Source organism: Rhinoderma darwinii, chromosome 4 (assembly GCF_050947455.1).
Source record: "Rhinoderma darwinii isolate aRhiDar2 chromosome 4, aRhiDar2.hap1, whole genome shotgun sequence".
In the NCBI taxonomy this organism is placed as follows: Eukaryota; Metazoa; Chordata; class Amphibia; order Anura; family Rhinodermatidae; genus Rhinoderma; species Rhinoderma darwinii.
In genome coordinates this window covers 365,013,281-365,027,632 of record NC_134690.1, presented here as the reverse complement: position 1 = coordinate 365,027,632, position 14,352 = coordinate 365,013,281, and the positions used below count along the sequence as shown (strand labels likewise).

The window sequence follows — 14,352 nt, the reverse complement described above, 5'->3', positions numbered from 1 at the left end:
GGCATAGCCCCACCCTGGCACCTAGTACGTTGCATAAAATGATCAGAAGTTAAAGAGGCTCTGTCACCAGATTCTCAAACCCCTATCTCCTATTGCGTGTGATCGGCGCTGCAATGTAGATAACAGTAACGTTTTGTTTTTTTTTAAAACGTTCATTTTTGGCCAAGTTATGAGCTATTTTATATGTATGCAAATGAGCTTTGAAATGGACAACTGGGCGTTTTTTTTTTCGTTATGTCCAACTGGGCGTGTATTGTGTTTTTAACTGGGCGTGTTTACGTGTATAACGCTGACCAATCAGTGACCAGTCAGCATCATACACTCCTCTCCATTCATTTACACAGCAGCGATGTGCAGCCACATACACAGAGATTAACGTTAATCAAGTGTCCTGATAATGAATACACATGAAATCCAGCCTGGACGTCATGTGTACTCAGAATCCTGACACTTCTGAATCTTTTCTGTGAGATTCCAGCAAGCCACGCGTAATCTCGCGAGATTACGGAGGTAAACGAGATTTCGTGCTCCAAAATTTTTATTTTATGGGGACGCGTCAAGAGAGGGGACACGTCCTCTTATAAATTAACCTTCAGAAAGGAAAAATGACAATATCTCTTATGTTAATATATGCATTAGAGCAAGTACCAGAATATGAACCTTTTTTTGGACTTAATTGTCTATGGCTGATATTATGACATTAAATATGACGCATTACCTAAACCACAAATGTAAGTTTCCTAATAAGATGGACAATGTAAAGTGCTATCTCAGCAGTAACTGCAAGCAATTTCCCTCAGGCAAACCTCCACACAATGTGTGCTTTTCTAAGCTCTGCATTTTTGCTTAAAATGTAATGAAGTCAAAAAGTACAAAAATAGTATAGTAGTACCAGGAGAATACGCAGAGCAATTAGACAACAGTGTATTAAAAACGTAACTGTGTGCTTTGTATAGCAAATGTATATGACTCCATTAGACGTTGCAATTTCAAACCAGATTTTCTGCATTGTCTTGTTGGCACAATGTATACAGGATCTACGTATATCACGATATAAATATATGCTTAATGAAAATCTATTACAAGAGTCATTTTGAGGAATAAAATGCTTACTTACATACCATCCTGTAAGTCAGAGTATGACGCATGAGCAACCACTGTACATTAGAACCATTAGGTCTGCCATGACATCTCCATATTAAAGAGACTGATATAAATGAGATTAGTAGGCAGCATGATGCATGGAAATAACAGCCAAGCAGATACGCCCCCAGAAATAATCAGAATTCATTAGTTATGAGTAATTATACTCTTAAGTTCATAAGGCATTTACAATACAGGAAGGTCTACCACATACTATCGCTAAAAATATTTGATGAATTCTATACTAGACGTGTTCCCAAATGATCTTCTAGTCAATAAATTGACCTTGAAGGATAAATCTGCTTCCTTCCACTTCAGGTTGGACATGTGGTTTGCGCCATTTCGGCAGGCGTATGGGTCCTCTACTATAGATGTAGTCGTCAACTATTGGATCTAGTTGGGTTGACGGGTTCTCAAGCCCAATGCAGTATATGTTCACTGCATGTCGCGATAGTACATATAGAGTATGGCACTTCCTATCTTCACTTCTACTATGTGTCTTATATCCCATCTGCTCACTGCCACTACTGTGTTATATCTGACATGCATCATTCCCTTCCTTCCCACTGACATGTGTCTTACATCTCTTCTTCTTCCTCCCATTGTTGTGACTGTTGTGCCGTGTCTACTCCTCCTCTCCGCTACGTGATTTACATCAGTCCATGTTGTCCCAATGGATTATGCCTTACTCATGTCTGGTCCTTTGCTTTGCTATGTTCCTTACATCTATCCTCCCAATGGAATATTCATTATATCTCCCTCCTTTCTCCTATTCAATGGTGTAACTATCAGGGTAGAAGGCATAGGGGTCTCTATAGGGCCTGGTCGCTGAAGGTTCTATCCCCACTGTTAGAGAAGCCCCAGTAGTGAGGGATACCTAAGAGTTGTTGTGGATGAAGGAGGTAGAGAGATTTTAATTTGTCTTTTCAATCCATCATCCAAGTGGGCACACTTGGGAGATGGATTAAAACGCATAATAATTGTAACTTTTTCATTTCCTTAATGTATTTGCTGCTGGTGCAGATGATGATAGAGTGCGGCCCTATTCAAAGTTTTGCTATGGGGCCCCATGGTTACTTGTGGTTACCTACTCCTAATGTTACATGTCCTATTTGAAGATATTTTCTTTATATATGTCTCCACTGGTATGTGCCTTCTATATGCCTCCCACCCCCTATAGAATATTTCTGTCTTCCACTTCCACCTGATATTTTCTTTATAGTGATTTCTTACATCCCAAATAATATGTTCCTATATCTATCTCTGTCCTCCCAATAGTATTTGCCCTACATCTATCTCCACTGTCCCACTGATATGTGCCTTAAATCTTTTTTGTCTCTCTGTTTGAAAACAATTTATAAAATTCTCAGATTTGGGTCACTTTCTCTAATTTGGTGAAACTGGTTATTAAAGACTCTCTAATTCTTCTCCCTTATAGGAGTTGACTCATCATAGACACTCCCTTTCATATAGGAGTCATGGCAAACAGCTGATTTTAGGGAAATGTAGTATTACATGGCGGCCATTAAAATTAATGGCCATCCAAAAAAGTGAGGGCGGCTGCTTGATAGCGGCTCCCTGCTCTGGCTCACAGAGACCATAATAATACCCCTTTAAATGATGTTCTTTAGTATTATTTGCATAGAGTGAATTCACAATGAAAAAGGAAAGTATTGTGAATATTGTTTGTCATTATATTTTTGTCTTGACTATGACAGTTACATTCTAATTCTAAGCCTAGTTCACATTTAGGCTACATGCTCACGCAGCAAGACGCAGGAAATTCGCAGGTAAAAACGGCACCTAATTGTGCGTTTTTCAATGTGTTTTTTGGTGCGGTTTTTACGTTTTGATGCGTTTTTCAACCCGTTTTCATGCTGCGGATTTTGGGGCAATTTTCCTCAGCACTAGCCATATACAATTCGCAAGCGGAAACGCAAGATAAATTGACATGCTGTGGATTTTAAATTCGGGTCAATTTACATACAGAAAAATACCGCAGCGTGTACATGAGATTTCCTGGAATCTCACTGACTATGCTGGTATTGTATTACGCTGCAGATTTGCCGCACGTTATACGCATCGTGTGCATTGACCCTAAAGCTAAGACAGATTATTTTATAGCAACAATATTGCACAAATATTAACATACTGCCCTATACTTCCCTGTTAATGAAAAGTTCATCATCCATTTCAATCAACATCTTTAATGAAGTAATACAATGTATCCAGACCATTATCTTCATTTATGAGTAGAGATGAGCAAATTTCCCAAAATTTGTTCAGGTCCAATTAGTTCAAATCGATTGCCTGATCTCATTTGTTCCGAATAAAGTCGTTGCAAATCAAAAGTGCCCCAATTGCTCTCAAAACTCATGTCTGACTCTGTGATGTCTTCTAGGACTGAACCCAACACCTTTCCAGCTCTTTAAGCTCTTAGGCCAGCATGTAATGTCTAAGTGACAGCAGCATATATGGGTAGAGCAAAGGAAAACCGCAGTGCATTTTGGGAAGACTGCCTGCCAAGCATTATGGGGAAGCCCACCCAAGGTCATGTGATCCTTATTCTTATCTGTAAAAAAGCGGGTGGCATTTTCCGCCAAGTTGCCATTTTGCAGTGATTCCTGCGTCACAAACCCCAAAAGATTTGTAATTCGCTAAATCTGAAACTTTTAAGAGAAAATCCGATCAAATTTGATCTATTTGCTCATCTCTATTTACGAGGATTGACACAGCAAACTATTGCTAGTTTTACATTTACAGCACTGTATAGAAATTTCCATTTTAACGGACTTGGATCCCAAATAATATATATATATTTTTTTCAATAGTTGAACGTAAAAAAAGAGTAACTCCTTGAACAATCCTCTTCTGTCAAGTTGCCAAAAATTCCATTCAGTGGCTTCATAGGAACAATTCATATTTTTCTGTATTACAAAGGAGACAACCAATATGGCCACCATTATGCCTTTCATACGGGATGACATCCAGGCCTTGAGACTCCCAGGTGACAAAAACATCTGCAGTGTGCAGGAGCAAGAGTGGTACAATTCAAGTAGTGAAGTAAAGCCTAGTAAGGGTATGTTTACACGAGGTCATTACGTCCGTAATTGACGGACGTATTTCGGCCGCAAGTACCGGACCGAACACAGTGCAGGGAGCCGGGCTCCTAGCATCATAGTTATGTACGACGCTAGGAGTCCCTGCCTCGCTGCCGGACAACTGTCCCGTACTGTAATCATGTTTTCAGTACGGGACAGTTGTCCGGCAGCGAGGCAGGGACTCCTAGCATCGTACATAACTATGATGCTAGGAGCCCAGCTCCCTGCACTGTGTTCGGTCCAGTACCTGCGGCCGAAATACATCCGTCAATTACGGACGTAATGACCTCGTGTGAACATACCCTAACAACCCTTGTAGGATATGCAATGTCTACTGTACTGGTTATCAAACAGTTTTCATAGAAATGGCTGAAACAATTACCGGGTGATCTTTGTATTAATTTAAGTTGAAATGCTCAGAAATTATACATGTCTCTAGTTTGGGTAGACTCTAAATCACTGCTCTGGTGGATTTAGTGCACATCTGTGGAAATTGCTGTCGTGACATTAATAAGATTATCTGCGCAATATTAAGGACTCCAAGGAAAATTTGAGAACCTCAGTGTGTGCTGTTCTATTCCAAACGGTCTTGGTAGAATGGTTTCTTGTTATACTATAAGAACCAACACCAGCAAGTATTGTGACTGGATCTTTACTATCCTCATTGGAAAAATATAATGTGTAATTGGGAAGTAGGGCATTATGTATGTATACCACTACTATTGGTGGGGGAAGGTCCTTTGCATTGCTTTGCATGGGTTCCAGTTCGCCATGAAATAACTCTGGTATATACACTATATGGACGAAAGTATTGAAACACCTACACATTATACCTACAGGAGCTTTATGACATCCTATTCTTAATCCATAGGTATTGATATGTAGTTGGTTCCCTTCACAGCTAAAACAGCTTCCACTCTTCTGGGAAGGCTTTTTACAAGATTTTGGAGTGTGTCTGTGGGAATATTTGCCCATTCATCCAGAAGATCATTTGTGGGGTCAGACACTGATGTTGGATGAGAGGATCTGGCTCGCTATCTCCGTTCTAGTTCACCCTGAAGATGTTCTACGGGGTTGGGGTCTGGACTGTGTGTGGGCCAGTCAAGTACTTCTACACCAAACTCATCCAACCATGTTTTTATGGACCTTGCTTTGTGCACTGGAGCACAGTCATGCTGGAACAGAAAATGGCCTTCCCCAAACTGTTCCAACAAAGTTAGGGCCTGTTCACATCACCGTTCACTTTCCGCTCCGGGGTTCCGTCTGAGGCTTCCGTCGGGTGAACCCCGCAACGGAAATTGGAAGTGAAACCACAGCAATAGCGGAGTCGACTGCGCTATTGATTCTGTCGGAAAACCGGAAACCTGCCGGAATGGTGACGAACGGAAACCATTAGCGATGTTTCTGTCACCATTGATATCAATGGTGACTGAAACGGAAGCTGTGCTTTCACTTTCCGTTGCGGGGTTCACCCGACGGAAACCTCAGACGGAACCCCGGAACGGAAAGCGAACGGTGATGTGAACAGGCTCTCAGAAGCTACAATTGTTCAAAATGTCTTGGTATGCTAAATCATTAGGATTTCCATTCAGTGGAAGTAAGGGTCTTAGACCAACCCCTGAAACACAACCCAATGGCATTATCCCTCCTCATGGCATTCGCCAAACCCAGAATTATCCATCAGACCGCCAGATAGAGAAGCATGATTCATTACTCCGCAGAACACGTTTCCACTGCTCCAGAGTCCAGTGGCGGTGGCTTTACACCACTCCATCCGACGCTTGGCATTGTGCTTGGTGATGTAAGGCTTGCATGCAGCTGCTCGACCATGGAAACTCATGCCATGAAGCTCCAGGTGCACAGTTTTTGTGCAGATGTTAATGCCAGAGGAGGTTTAGAACTATGCAGTTATTGAGTCAGCAGAGCATTGGCGACTTTTGTTCAGAACTTAACGACCCCGCTCTCTTACTTTACATGGTCTGGCACTTTGTGGCTGAGTTGCTGTGGTTCCTGAACGCTTCCACTTTGCAATAATGACACTCATGGTTGATCATGGAATAACTAGGAGGGAAAAAATTTCACGAAACTGACTTGTTACAACGGTGACATCCTATTACAGTACTATGCTCGAATTCAGTGAGCTCTTAAGAACGACCCATTATTTAACAAATGTTTGTAAAGGCAGACTGCATGGATAAGTGCTTAAATTGTATACAACTATGGCAATGGGATTGAATGAAACCCCTATATTCAATGATTACGAGGCATGTCCCAATACTTTTGTCCATATAGTGTTTCTTTACAGCTGTCTTGACTCTTAAATTTAAATGAGAATGTGTTATATGCTTTAGCTGACGTATGTTTTACTGCCATTGCTATTCCAATGATCAATTTGGCTACCAGTATTTAATGTCACATCTAATCTCAACAAGACTAAAGCAACGACAAAACATAAAGACAACAGCTAATAAAAAGAGCTACTAATACAATTCAAAGGTATATGAAGTTTCATGGAACTGAATATATGGGAGGTAATCGTGGGGCAGACATTTCTCGGTGTAAACACTATAGCCAGTCTCTATCTAGTCTAAAATGGCTGCCTTGGAACAAAAAACTAGAGATACGAAGAGTAGATAGACTTTAGATTTATTGTCTCGCACGACAGTACGCGCCGGCTGAGTCCCGTCAGTCATCCGTGGACAGATAGGACATGTCCTATCTTTCCATGGATCAGAAAATCGGGTCAGTTTTCACGGTTCCGATTCACCCGCTAAAGTGAATGGGTCAGTGAAGACTAACGGGTACCAGTCGTATGCCATTAAAAATGGCTGTGGCACATTGGTCATGTGCAACTGGAAGAAGTCCGGACAATTCAGTTAACAAAAGCCCTAGAGTAAAAAATGATGTTAATTCTAAATCCACGTCAATGTTTAAGCAACTCTTAATATTTCATTAATAAAACAATTATGGATGTTACATTGTCTCTCTATACTAAAAAAAACATATTTTTGTCTTTTTAGACTGGCTACTTTTATTAGGTTGCCTTGCTTTTACATCAGGATTCATGTTGCTTTCAATACACAATACTCAGGTACTACTGCATGGTAGTACGTCAACAAAATGATGACGTATAAAAGTAGCATATATCCAGTCATGCGGAAGAGTTTATGCACCTTTTCAGACAAACCAAGAACTCAAGAAGAGCCTTTGGGTCTTGCAAGCTATTTTTGGGTTCTTTTATTCTTATAAGTGGTCATACTGATGTAATCTGCTAAGCTCCTAATGTAGCTGTAAATGATGTAATATACGACAGTTCTCAAGTACGGTAGGTTTCAGTTATAAAGAATTAGATTCCCTCAACTAACATAGTGCTCGAGATATTCAATGTCTACCTGAAAGTTTACAATGTATATGCAGCTGTATAAAAAAAGGATCTTTAAAGATTATTTTATATATGACTATTAGATGTTAAAAATGTAGAACAAAGTTGTAAGCAAACACATATGTAAGACGTGACATTACAGAAAGAGAACGCACTTTATGATTGCATTGGTGCACGTATTAGTTCTAGCAATAAAATGGCTGCCTCAGCCCTCCGTTGTATTCATTAGAATCCCTCTATGATTTTGTCAAACATGATTGATACTACTTTACCAGAAACGGGGATATCATTGTATTTTCAATAGTTGTTACTTGGGGCCCATTTTTGCTATTAAAGGAGTATCAGAGGAGAAGCAAGGAGAAGGAGACAGAGAAGAAAAAGGTACTCTATGCAGGACACCATGAGACATGGGGAACAGAGATAGTAGAAGGTGGGAAAGAGGAAACCTATTGTATACAGTGGCGGATTAAGTAGACCATAGGCCCTGGGCAGTTCTCCAAACTTGGGCCCCCCCTTACCCACCGTCACTCTGCCGTGTCTATAGTAAACACCACTTTTCTGTGCAAGCATTAACAAATGGGTGTTAAGATTCCCCTTGTCAAAGGGCTGTGTCCCTACATACTGACAGTCTCCAACCATCGCTGACAGTATCTTACTGTGTAGGGACACATCCTCTTGACAATGGGAATGGTAACACACATTTGTCTATTAGTCCTGGACTACACAAAGACTTCATGTGGAATACAAGGATTTCCTATAACAGAAATGTCAGGAGAGGGGACAAATCCTCTGTAAATCCAGTGACTCACAAGTGATGTGTTCTCTGATGGGGGTCGTTCTCTTTTCTTTTCTTCTCCATCTGACACAGACAGCTATGACAACTTCTCCTAATGACTGCACAGTTTCCTGATGAGAAATCTTTGCTCCTCGCTTCTGCAGCCATTTCCAGCCTCTATAGAAGCACAAAAATTCAGACACCAAGGCCCAGGTCCATAAAGGGGTTGTTCGGGCACGGACCAGTTATTCAAACTGGTGACCTATCCACAGGATAGTTTATCAGTATATTATCGATGAGTGTCCGACATCCGAACCCCGCACTCATCAGCTGTTGTGACTGTTGTGGCACCAGATGTTGTGTAGTGTTCAGTGCCCGTAGTGCCGGAAGCAGATGGCTCTGTACACTGGATAGCGGCCGTGCTGCAGAACTTCAACTCTGCTTCTATTCACTTGAAAAGAAGCAGAGCTGCAGTACTGATGCACGGCTGCTATACTGTGACCGGAGCCATCTGCTTCCGGCACAGACATCTGGTGCCCGGAGGCAGCCGAAGTAGCTGATCGGTGTGGGATCTGGGTGTCAGACCCCCACCGATTATATACTGGTGACCTATTCTGTGGATAGGTTATCAGTATGAAAAACGATCCGTGCCCGGACAACCCCTTTTACTCACACCAATAAATTCGAACCCTAGACAAGACCCTAGAATACATACAGACCCTAGATCGTCTAAACTACTGCAGTCCCCAGATCAGACCCCTCTAAAGAAATACAGACCCCAGAACAAGCACCCTAAATAAATACTTGACAATACCCCCTAAATACAGACCGAAGACCAGACCCCTAAAAACAGACCCCAGACCAGAACCCCTAAAATAATACAGACCCAAGACCCCCTAAATACAGACCCCTAAATATAGACGCTCTAAATACAGACCCCTAAACTAATACAGACCCCAGACCTGACTCCCTAAAGTAATACAGACCCCCAGACCAGACTCCCTAAATACAGACCCCAGACCAGACTCCCTAAATACAGACCCCAGACCAGACTCCCTAAATACAGACCCCAGACCTGACCACCTAAATACAGACCCCCAGACCCCCTAAATACAGACCCCAGACCCCTTACACTAATACAGACCCCAGACCAGACCCCCTAATTACAGACCACCTAAATACAGACCCCAGAATAGACCCCCTAAATACAGACCCCTTAAACTAATACATATCCCAGACCCCCTAAATACAGACTTATACTTACCTAGCAGCTCACAGTCTTCTCTGTGGAGTCTTGCTGCTGTTCTAGGACCTGTGGTCATGGCCGCCCAAAACACCCCTATTATGATCCGCCATTGATTGTATATATGTTAGAGGGGTTGTCTTGTGAACACAACCCCTGTTCTTATGCTCTATTAGGCACGTCATGGGTGGATTTTATAGAATGACCACCATGTAGTAATACTTTCTGAGACAGTGGCCAGAAGTGGCTTCCCCTGGCAATGACAGCTGATCGCTGGGTATTAGAGAAATTTTAGATTAGGTTTCTTTAAAAAAAGGAGTGGTTTTTAAAAGACACCTACTTTAAGTAACCAAGTCCAATAGTCATAGTATACATTCTCAAGGGGAGAGAAGAAAACCTGTATCCCATATCCACTATGCTATACTTGATCTATTGCGTCGCTATTAAAAATGGATACATTCTAAATCCTCTAGCTTCCAGGTGCTGGGCATAACAGTTTTACTATGGGGTCTTGTTATTACCCATGATGGTCCCCTGGTTATGATGATTTAATTAAATTGCTTTCAGCAACAAATTCTACACATAAATATGATGAGACTTGCCATAGATAGTAGCTCCCAGTATTTGCCATACTAGTCTATAGCTATAGGGTGTGAAGAACTGCAACCGGGCCCTGGTACCTGGGGAGGTCCAAAGACCCCACTGCCAAGTAGGAGGACAGAGGCTATTCCTTTACAAAGAACCATTCCTGCTTTATGTCAATCATAGTTCATAAAAAGCAAAGGGAAACCGGATATGGCCTGTGACATAACAGCAAAAGCTACAGTAATACAGGCTTAATATAATGAAAGTGGTTGGTCACTTCCTACTAAAATTTCTAAAATGCCCTAAACTGCTGTGTTGCAACACAAGTAATATACGTACACCCATTGCTTCCCCCTGTTCTACATTTAAAAGTCCCCTGATGTCCACTGTTTACAGCAGCACAGGGGTAAGCAATGGAGGTAGTTAAAGGTGTATGTGGCTCAACACAGCAGTTTAGGGCATTTAAGACATTTTTGTAGACATTTTATATATGTGTTTTCTTATTATACATTGATAATACACAAATACATTTTCTTTTGTATAAACTAATACTTAACCCTTTCATTCACCACCGATAAGGTTTCAGGCGTATAGGACTATGTCTTAAAGAACTACATCTCCTATCATTTCTCGCACCAGCTATTTATATAGTGACAGATCAGAGCTGTGAGTCAGCATTTGCTATTGGTGCATATATGTGCGTGTTTTATGTAGTGGGAGACTTTGTGGCTTCTACACATAAGATAGATGAGTTACACGATCACCTTTTCCTTTCATGACTTTCAATCATCCATTTTCAGCTGTTTCCTGACCTTCCTCCTTGCTATTTAATATGTGCGATGTTGCTATTTAACATTATAGAGAGCTGTACGTATATCAGCAATAATGACTGTATCTGCTTTTCTTAAATGACACTGATACTATACAGCTCTTAGCTTCAGTTACACGAAAGTAATAGATCTACAATGATAAAATGCCTAACGTGATTGAGGGTATATTGATTTGCTGACTATGGAAATATATCTGACCTCATTTAATAAATACTGCGTGCACGATGACTACACAATTTTTTTTTCTCTAATTACATTTTGCTAATGCATCTAAATCTGACCCAAGCAATAAATGGTTAACACCCAAGTCTCGTCTATAAAAACTACACACACACATACACACACACACACACACACACACGTACACTAAAAAATACACATACATACATATACACACACACACACACACACACACACAGAGAAACACATAAGTACATACATATACACACCCACACATATAAATCCATACATATACACACATACACGTACGTACACACACACATAAATACATACATATACACACACATACACACACCCACGTATGTACGTACGTACGTACGTACGTACGTACGTACGTACGTACACACACACACACACACACACACACAAATACATACATATACACACACATAAATACATACATATACACACACATAAATACATACGTATACACACACATAAATCCATACATATACACACATACACACACACACACACACACACACACAGAGAAACACATAAGTACATACATATACACACCCACACATATAAATACATACATATACACACATACACGTACGTACACACACACATAAATACATACATATACACACACATACACACACCCACGTATGTACGTACGTACGTACGTACGTACGTACGTACGTACGTACACACACACATAAATACATACATATACACACACATAAATACATACATATACACACATAAATACATACGTATACACACACATAAATACATACATATACACACACATAAATACATACGTATACACACACATAAATCCATACATATACACACATACACACACACACATACATAAATACATACATATACACACGTGTATTGCTAGCGTTATCTGATCTGGAAGTGCTTAATATTCCCTGACATTGAGCAATGTTAATTCATTGAGTATCCCAGTTGGAGTCATTTCATGTGCGGTGCTGACCTATTGATCTCGACAAGAAGACAAAATAGATGATCTCTGATTTTCATTTCCATCTTATTTCATTATTGTGTGCTGTGCACTTTAACATTTCGCACATCTGCAGTGTTGCACCATATGATGCATTAGAGGAACTCTTCAACGTGTTCTCCATTCTAATAAGCAATACTCTTCCCTTTCCCTGTCACGTATATAACTACCAGGTGTCTGATCATGCCTTGTACTACATTCCCATCATAACTTAATATGACACCATATAATAAAACATGATACAATGCTGGATCAACCATTTACATTCAGTCCAGTTCTAATCAACCCTTACAATACGGATCATTGAAAATACATGACATATCATCACCTTATTGGTTTATATAGCTTTCGGTCAAAATACGGCTACCATATATTTTAACTTTACAATGTTGGGCACCTACATCATGTACTAGGACATCTAAAGGATTTTCTCTATTGGGCGTCATAATGATCTACATACAATCAAATGAATTGCAAGCCATATATTGAACATGCTAAATATTCTACTTCTTTCATGTACCTATAGCCTATTACATACACTTGTACAATCCATCTAAATACGGAGATAGCAACCTATACTTATTCTGAATCCTATCATCATGTTCCAATCTATTCATATATCACTATGGTTGTATAATGGATATTAAACTGTTCCTGCATTGGGTTCCCCTAAAAATACTGATCTACCCTTTTTACATCTCAGCTTATTCCACAGGCGCAATGATGGGGTGGGGTCCTCCTAGACTTCCCAGAAAATCCCACAGTCAGGATTATTGTTTTTTCTGCTCCATGTAATTACAGAGCTCTGTTTACTCCGCAGGTTAATGTTTGTTTTCCAAAGCAGTCAGTAATCTGCCAGTTAGCACGTAGCCACAATAACTCTCTACTGGTCTAACCATTGCCCCTCATCTTTATTTCATTGCAATGCCCAATCTTACCCTAGTAAAATCCTTTCTTAATATAAGGAGTGGCATTGACTGAGATTTGACAGTGTGTGCATATACACTACATAACATAACCAGGAGGGCAGACAGCTCTCACTGCCATTCACATGGCAAGCAGCAGTCTTGCATCTCAGCCATCGCCCCCTGTAGTGGTGCTTGTCCTGCCGCCCCCTCCCCACTTCAGCTGTAATGCAGATCCCCTCCCCCTTGCTTTCTCACTAGTGGGTAACAAAACCAGCAGTAATTACTAATGACCCAGCACGTAAATCCGTCAGCTCCAGAAGCAGCTTTTTGACGCAACTACGCAGAAACTGTCTGGACGTGCAGAAACCTATAACCATACACATATATCTGTAGATAGTGGGATATTACTAATAGTTACCTATGCAGGTAACCTAATGCATATCAATTGACAAATGACACATTCAGCTCTGCTCCATATACAATGGGCAGTATAGAGCAGCAGGAGAGCTCTGCAGTGGAGCTGTCCGCCGTGCAGTGGTGCTGAATCCGCCCACAGTCTCCAGACAGCTCCCAGCTCATCATCAATCACGACGGCGCCTCTCCTGCAGCACAGACCCCGCCGATCGCATCCCAATATCACGACTACACTTAACCAGTCGGGCTTAAAAGAGCGATCACTATCCTCTGGATGATCCAGCAGCAAGAGATTTGTTGGCTGCACCAAGACTCCTTCTCCTTAAAGGCAAGGGATGCAAATGTTCAATACAGCCCAATATATCCATGCAGGGTGAGCAGTCCCTTACCTTGCAGTCAGATCCGGCTGATGGAGGGTGCAGGACTATGTATAACCTTAGAGCTGCAGGGAGGCAAGAACCACCGTTCCTGACCTCCTCGAGTCTTCTTCTTCAATGGAAAGAGCTCTGCCCTTATCAAAGATGGCCGTCACTCTTGACGTCAGCAGCTTTTAATAGACATCTATCATGGGGAGGAGGATATGGGGAGGGAACAGGGGGGGGGGGGGTTGAGTCATCGTCTGCTCTACAGTGCTGCAATACATCGCATTTTGCATCTATGTGTACTTTATTACTATCTGCTCTGTATAACTGGGTGCACACAATGTAGGTTTCCAGTGCTGGGTGATGGGATGTGATGGGGGTTTTTGGAATCTG

At 41.2% G+C, this 14,352-nt stretch overlaps 1 protein-coding gene across 2 annotated transcripts in view; it reads right to left on the bottom strand.

Annotated features, from left to right (window-relative positions):
• SNAP25 (synaptosome associated protein 25) overlaps positions 1 to 14,109 on the bottom strand; it is an 87,877-nt gene extending 73,768 nt beyond the window's left edge. Inside the window, exon 1 of one of the 2 annotated variants that reach the window (XM_075863074.1) lies at positions 13,987 to 14,109. The gene's annotated coding sequence lies outside the window, so the exon portion shown is untranslated. The remainder of the gene's footprint in view (positions 1 to 13,986) is intronic. The other variant, XM_075863073.1, reaches the window with a different exon arrangement.
• Positions 14,110 to 14,352: the final 243 nt, after the last annotated feature.